This window comes from Leptonychotes weddellii, chromosome 10 (genome assembly GCF_054177405.1).
Source record: "Leptonychotes weddellii isolate Sample4059 chromosome 10, ASM5417740v2, whole genome shotgun sequence".
Classification (NCBI taxonomy): Eukaryota; Metazoa; Chordata; class Mammalia; order Carnivora; family Phocidae; genus Leptonychotes; species Leptonychotes weddellii.
The window spans coordinates 84,047,533-84,056,062 of NC_138378.1; the positions used below are offsets into that span (position 1 = coordinate 84,047,533).

Here is an 8,530-nt window from a genome sequence, read left to right on the forward strand (position 1 = left end):
TATTGATTCCAAAGCAGTCTTTCACTTCATCCATCACTGACACCTTTGCAGTATCTCTTTGTTCTTCATTTAGTATTTGTGATGGCAAAATCATAACATTCAAGAAATTGCCCTGTATTGAACCCAGTAATCCAGTAAACTTTGGCTTCAATAACATGCTGTGTACCTGTAAGAAGAAAATATTTGGAATCTATTGTGTGCTTGTAAAAACATAGTATTCAGAGGAAGACAGGGGTGTCAAGATCACAAAAGTAATTTAGGAGACTACTCAGAACAACATCATATTTCAAATAAGCTAGAAAACCAGTCTGAAATATATCAGGTGGCAATTATGTTGAGAGCAACCCTAAGCCTTATTGTGTCAAAAACTGTGCTTTATTTCTGTTTTTCTATTTCTTCAATATATAGTAAAATTTAATCCATAAATATACTATAAAAATAGATTATAAATGAATTTATGTAACTGTCATTTATATAAGTGGAAAGGCAATTGGCTGTTACTTAAAACTTAACTTCTAGTTCAACTTCTATATCTAATTAGTTGAATCCTTGGAAAACAATATAGTTAATGATTCCTTTATATAGAAGACTACAACCTCTCTCACAGTTTTGCACGGAGATCAAGATGACAAAAGTGCAAATGTTGTGTAAATTACTGAATTTAATTCTTTCTTTGAGAGAAACAGTATGAGCCTCTTTTACTCCTAAATTCAATTTCAGATGTATGGCTGGGCCAAATCCCTGTAAGGGTTTAAATGCCAAGCTAAGGGGGAAAAAAGGCAAAGCTTACCAAACCTTTTTGATTGATCCTATGTCCTTGATCCCATGTATATGTCAGTGGAGGGCAAGGGGGTGGAATGTTGGCTCTTTTGCTCATTGAACAGTAATCTGAATCAGGTTCTAGCTCATACCAGTCCACACAAAGACCTAGTGTAGACCTGAATTCAAAGGTTACCTCTACTATTTACAAGTCATATGCCCTTGAGAAAGTAACATAACCTTTGAAATTTTCTTTCAGTTTCCTAATCAGAAAAATAGTAGTTTTGAGGAATAAATAACAAAAAAATGCATATAAAACACTTAAAAGTACCTGCAACATAGTAGCTACTCATCAACTATTAGATGTCTTCTCTATTCTTTCTTATTATTTATCAATAGAAGAAATCAATTGCTTCTCCTATATACTTCTTCTAGTGATACTCCTTCCTATATTTAAAAATACCTTGTCATTTCCAGATATTTGCCTCAAAAAGTGTGCTTTTGATTAATAGAAAGTATTTATGCAATTTATATGATGATCTTAACCAAATTCATATTTTGTAAACATTTAACTGTCCTTAATTTCATTATGACGAATAAATATAAGTACCCAAACACATTGATAATGCATTCCTCACACTTGGATACTTATTTATCCTCTCTCCTTGAAATTTCATGCTTTATTTTGGCCCTTTCTGAAATTTGCAGGAGCTCAGCTCTGTGTTGTCCTCACTTGATTAATTTGAAATATATAGATAGGAAGCAAAACACTTATATCTTTCATAAAGAACTTCTACTTCATGAATGTCTTGTATTTTTACTCAAACATCTTATACCTTTATTCTCTTACCAGGGGGATATTTTCTATCTATCTATGAATTTTTGTTAGAAAAAGAACTACTACTTTGTACCCTGCCCTCTATTTTTAGCATGTGCATTATGGAATATCATTATTCAGAGTGGTATGGTCATTTTACATGATTTTGAGGTCTATCACTATCCCAAATATACAACTCAAACCATTTACTAATTTAAATATGAAATTTTGTTGTATGCTATCCATAAATTTGATAAACATAACATCTCTATTGTTTACATGTTTTAAAGGTAGTTTAGTACAATAATCTGTATGTAAGATCCTGAGGTAACCACAAGAAATCACTCAACCAGTTGACTAAAATCCAACTCACATTTAGGCAATATTGTTTAATAGATTTCTTATCCAATAAATTGCTGTTGCATATCATCTTTACTTTCCTTTGCAGCTTCAAGTATCTTATAAGAAATACTATCAAATGCCTTACTGATCCCTATGTCTACTTATTTTTCTAATATCTACTCATCTATTATATTTCCCAAGGAAATGAAAGAGTTTAATGTGATCCCAAGTGAACTGAAGCATATGTTAGTGGTCCTTGATTATAGAATCTTGCCCAGGTTCAACATTAAGTGAGCCAGTCCACAATTTAACTCCATTTTGAGTCTCCATTGTAAAAGTCAAAATGAAATTTGCCAATTTTACAGATATTATTCTCCTATTTACAATAACAGCTCAATGATCACCAATGGCCATTCAAAGCTCTTGCTTACTAGTTCTTCACTCCAGTGTCAAATTTGTCTGATGGGGAACTGAAATGATTCAAAAAGCTAGTTGCTCACATAAAATCTCTTGCTCTATCATGAACATCATCTTGGGAAACTACCTCCAGTATCTGTGTTTATGCTCCTATTTTAGTCCAATGGTCATTTTACATGACAGAGAAGACAAAAGCCAAATACTGAATAATTTTCTGGTTTTCTATCTAAATCATCATTTAGCAGTTTCAATATCTTCTTGGAAAAACTCAGATATTAATAAAATAAGAAAATCATCACAGCTACACCACTGGCCCCAAGATGAAGAACTATCTTTTCCTTGATTTTTCGTGCTAAAAATAAGAAAAAGAAGCATTTATGCTTAACTTAGCAATTTTCCTACCTCAGCTCATTTGGGGCATTACCACTAATGCTGTTATTATTTTTATTTCACAGTCCTTGGTTATATTACCCTTTTCTTTTTACCTGTTCACCCTTTTGAAATGTAAACACATTTGTATACAAAAGCTCCTTGCAGATTATATATCACATTAGCTCTGAAGAATAAATTCAAATTTCATTCACACAAATTCATTTTTTGATCCTGGAAAAGTCAGTAATTCTCTCAGAGCCTTAGTTTTATCATCTGTGAAATAAGTCTAATAAAAACACCTACCTTAACTTTTGATTTAAAGTAGCATTTAGGTCTCCCTTTCAAAGGCAGACAGAGACCATTTAGGCCCCTTTCTCTAACTATACTGAATAAAATATGACAATTTTTACATATATGGCCAAACATGAAATCTGGAATGGCAAGTCTTCAAATGCCAGAAATTAAGATTTCAAAAGCACAAAAGTGAGAGTTTTTTGAATCCCATAAAAATCACAATGGTATTGAAACTGAATAAGTAACTTAGAGAATTTGGTTGTATACCAGTGAGGGAAGGAAAAGAAGGGAGTGGAAACAAAATAATCATCCTTGCCTTGTTCTTTATTAAACATGAAGAAGTGATTATGGAGAGTACTTTATTAGGTTAAACATAACAGTTTAGTCTTATGTACTGGGGAATATTTTTTTTCCTATATGCCAGTTTGAAACTGACCCTTATTTTATACCATACACAAAAATCAACCCAAACTGGATTAAAGACTTAAGAACGTAAAATCTGAAATCATTAAACTAGAGAAAAACATAGGGGAAAAATATCCTTAATGTGGGACTTTTTTTTTTATAAGACCCCAAAAGCAAGGCAACAAAAGCAGAAATAAACAAGTGGAACTATATCAAATAAAAAGCTTCTGCACAACAAAGAAAAAAAATCAACAAAATGAAAAGTCAATCTACAAATAGGAGAATGTATTTCCAAACCATGTATCTGATAAAAAATTACCATCCAAACATATAAGGAAGTCATATAACTCAGCAGCAAAAAACCAAATAACCCAATTAGAAAATGGGCAAATTATAAAACTACTGTAATCAAGATAGTGTGGTATTGATGAAAGTATATACAAATAGGACAATGGAGCAGAATAGAAAAGCCCAGAACTGGATCCATGTAAACATATTCAACTTATCTTTGACAAGGGAGCAAAAGTAATACAATGGTGCAAATGTAGTCTTTCCAACAACTGATGCTGGAACAACTGGATATCTATATGCAAAAAAAGTGAATCTAGACACAAACCTTACAGCCTTCACAGATGTTAACTCAAAGTAGATCACAGACCTAAATGTAAAACACATAACTACAACATTCCTAGAAGATAGCATATAGGAGAAAACCCTAGATAAAGTTGGGTATGGTAATGACTTCTCAGACATAACAGCAAAGTAACAATCTATGAAAGAAATGACTGATAAGCTGGACTTCATTACTCGTAAAAACTCTGCTCTGTGAAAGACAGTGTCAAGACAATTCACAGATTGGGAGAAAATGTTTGCATGCAAAAGACATAACTGATAAAAGATTGTTGTTCAAAATATACAAACTCTTAAAACTCCACAATAAGAAAATAAACAACCTAACTAAAAAATGGGCCAAAGACTTCAAGAGATTCCTCACCAAAGAAGATATACAGATGGTAAGTAGTCATGTGAAAAGATGCTCAAAACATATGTCATCAGGAAAATGTAAATTAAAACAATGAGATACCACTACATACCTACTAGAATGGCCAAAATCCAGAACACTGACAACACTGAACACTGGCAAGTATGTGGAGCAACAGGAACTCTCATTCATTGCTGGTGGGAATGCAAAATGGTAGTCACTTTGGAAGACAGTTTGGCAGTTTCTTATAAAACTAAACATACTCTCTTACCATATCATTCAGCAATCACATCCCTTGGTATTTATCCAAAGGAGTTGAAAACTTATGTCCACACAAAATCCTGCAAACAGATGTTTCCGACAGCTTTATTCATAGTTGCTAAATTTTAGAAGCAACAAAGATGCCCTTCAGTAGGTGAACAGATAAATTAACTATGTTATGAAGTATTATTCAGTGCTAGAAAGAAATGAGCTATCAAACCATAAAAAGGCGTGGAGAAATCTTACATGCATATTACTAAGTAAGAGAAGCCAAACTGAAAAGGCTACATACTGTATGATTCCAAGTATATGACATTCTTGAAAAGGCAAAACTGTGGATACAATAAAAAGATCAGTGGTTTCTAGGGGTGGAGATGGGGGAGAAATGAACAGGTAGAGCACAGAGGATTTTTAGGGCAGTGAAAATACACTAGATGATACTCTAATGGATATGTCAGTATGTATTTGTCTAAATACACAGAAGGTACATTAAGAGTGAAACTTAATGTAAACAATGGAGTTTGGGTGATTATGATGGTCAATATTGGTTTATCCATTGTAACAAATGAACCACTCTGAAGGGAGATGTTGATGGTGGGGGAGGCTGTGCATGCATGGGGGAAAGGAGTGTATGAAAATTCTCTGTACCTTCCCCTCAATTTTGCTGTGAACCAAAACTGCTCTAAAAATTAAGTTTTAACTTAAAAAAATAAAACAAAACATATATTTTTAAAAACTTGTATCCTAATGGGAAATACTGAAAAGGTCATTAAGTGGGCACTTTCATATATAATGAAGAGCAGTAGACCCTTGTACTTTAATTTTTGGAAAATTAATCTGTTGGGAGGAAGGAGCAATGAATAGGCAAATAATCTTACCTTTCTGTCCACAGTTTCTTGCTTTGCTCAGACATAACCATAACCCCTGGTTGGAGAATACACAGTCCGTGAAGCCAGGAAGATAGTTTTTTGGAGCTTCTTTTAAAGAGTATTCACAACTTACCACCTTAGCCTGGGAGCTGGGTATTGGAGCGAATGAGAGATCTTCCCACTTACAACTAATCACTCTTTTTAGAATAGATTCAAGAATTAAAAGCTTCTGAAACAAGGCAAGGGAACTTTAGATCATGGCCTGCTTGGAATAGGTATTTGGAAACTACATGAAACCTTTGACCTTGGTTACCCTACAGTTTGCCTATTTGCAAACCTAGTAGAATATTATTTCCTTAGGTCCACAATAATCCAAATTCTGGTGCAAAAAATATATATATATGGTTGAGCTCACCCAATGGGTAGCCACAGTATTTTTCTGAACAATATTCTATCACAGTAATAGCCCTGACCCCCTATGATAGAAACTGCTGGCAATGTCAGTGTTGAAAACTAGTGCATTAGGAAATTCCACTGAACTGAGGAATTGTGGCAAGGACAAGAACCATGGCAAAATATTATCTGGGTTAAGTGAAGGTGGAGTTGATTTCTCAGTTTTTCAGAAAACTGTATGAGTTTTCAATTCAAATCTATTGGTGTGGGCAGAACAAACATATTTAATGCAATTACTGATGAAACACTGATCACCTAGTAATCACTTAAACTATACAGCTGATGAATGAAATCAGTATAAACATTTCAATCAATAACACATTTATTGATTACTATTTATGTGCTAACAACTGTGACAGGTGATTTCACATCTTGTTACTTAATTACTCAAGATAGGTGTGTTTATTCACATTTCCCATTCCTATTGCTGAGCATTCTGAAGAGAGTTAAGTTGTTTTTTCCATAGGTGTCACATGCCAGAACCAGATGAAGCTCTACTTAACACTACCAAATCAGAGTTGTATGAAAATATAATTCTGTAGATGGAAGATTCCTGAGAGATGACACAGTCAAACTGTAAGCACCACAATGTTACCACATAAACCTTTGAATTTTCTTGAGATTAGTATTCATTACCTCACAGTATAGTCATTTTCATTGCTGTGTAGCTTTGTTTGTTAGAATGTCTTCTTTAGGGTGCCTGGGTGGCTCTGTTGGTTAAGTGACTGCCTTCAGCTCAGGTCATGATCCTGGAGTCCCAGGATCGAGTCCCGCATTGGGCTCCCTGCTCAGCAGGGAGTCTGCTTCTCCCTCTGATCCTCTTCCCTCTCATGCTCTCTGTCTCTCATTCTAGAAAAAAAAAAAAAAAAAAGAATGTCTTCTTTATATTACACTGAAATGGCTCCCTGAAATTTTACCAAATCAGTCTTAGTTTTCTCCTCCAGAATTACACAACAAACTTCAAAATCTTCTTCCACAGGGACACCATGCTTCCTGTAATTGAAGATAAAATCATAATCTCTCTTACTAAGACTCATCTCCCCTGCGGCCTCAGCTGTATTAATTGTTCCTCATTTAAACAATTTCAATATCTTGTACAAATATTATGCTACCATTTGAATACACTTACCTTGCAACATCCAATACTAATTACATAATCGATTATATGTATAACATATATACACATATAATCAATAAATATAAATAATTATGTTGTAGCTTTAATTTCACTTTCCTTATTCTGGATTATTTAACCTAATAATGCAGGTTACATTTTGTTCTTTTTCCAAGTCTTTTCAGATGATTTTGACTAGTTTCTGTCATCCAGAAACTAGTTCTCAGCCTTATTGTTTGAACACACTAGTGTATCATAATCTATGAAGTACTTACTGTGTCTCAGGAATTTTGTTGCAACTGATAAGCACTGTAAAATGTGGGTTATTTACTTTAACATTATTTCAGTGAGTCAAGGTTTTACTTAATGTAACTAATTTACATTCCAATGTTCTTTATTAAATAACAAAGAAAATATGAAATGGTCTATAGTTTTTGAACAATGAAGGATGGCTATATTGAGACTATCCAATATCATGTGTGCCTTGATTAAAAATATAAATAAATATAAAATCCACAAACAACAAAAAAAGTTGGTTTGTAAGTTCTTTTTTATTTTCCCCAAAAATGTTAGAAATTGTTTTATGTGTTTATTTTTGCAAATGTGTGTTAAATTTCCTGGGTTATATAACCAGGATAAAAACTGCGGAGTTATAAGGCGTGGCTTTTTTCAAGTTTACTGAATATTGACAAAACGTTTTTCATATTGGTTATAGAAATATGCACATTTTCAGCAGTATATTAAAAGTTTTATAGCTCCACATTCTTTTTCTGTCTTGTTCCTTACCTGTTTTTTGCCCCAGTTTTATTGAGACATAAAACTGACATATGACATTGTATTAGTTTAAGGTATACAACATAATGATTTGACATAGGTATATATTGTGAAATTATTAACACAATAAATTTAGTTAACATCTAACACCTATCATAGTTACATTTTTTTTCTTGTGATGAGAACTTTTAAGATCTACTGTTTTAACAACTTACAAATATACAATACAGTATTGTTACCTATAGTCACCATGCTGTATGTTATATCCCCAGGACTTATAACTGGAAATTTGTACATTTTGGCCTATTTTGCCCCAGCTCCCCTATTCCCATTTCTGGCAACCATCAATCTGTTCTCTGTTTCTATGAGTTAGGTTTTTTGAGATTCCACACGTAAGTGATATCATACAGTATTTGTCTTTTACTGTCTGACTTATTTCACTTAACATAATGCCCTCATATAATACATGTCATAAATAGCAGGATCTCCCTTTTTTCCTGGCAGAATAATATTCCATTGTATATTTATACCACATTTTCCTTATCCATTCATCCATCGATGGGTGCTTAGGTTGTTTCCATGTCTTGGGTATTTTAAATAATGCTTCAATGAACATGAGGGTGCAGATATCTCTTTGAGATAATGATTTCATTTCATTTAGATATACACAC

The 8,530-nt window shown here is 33.2% G+C and overlaps 1 long non-coding RNA gene across 1 annotated transcript in view; it reads right to left on the reverse strand.

The window, feature by feature from the left end:
- Positions 1 to 6,814, reverse strand: part of LOC115942166 (uncharacterized) — a 233,710-nt gene extending 226,896 nt beyond the window's left edge. The window contains exon 1 of the long non-coding RNA XR_014148968.1: positions 4,501 to 6,814. This is a non-coding gene — a long non-coding RNA (uncharacterized LOC115942166). The remainder of the gene's footprint in view (positions 1 to 4,500) is intronic.
- Between the last annotated feature and the right edge of the window lie 1,716 nt (positions 6,815 to 8,530).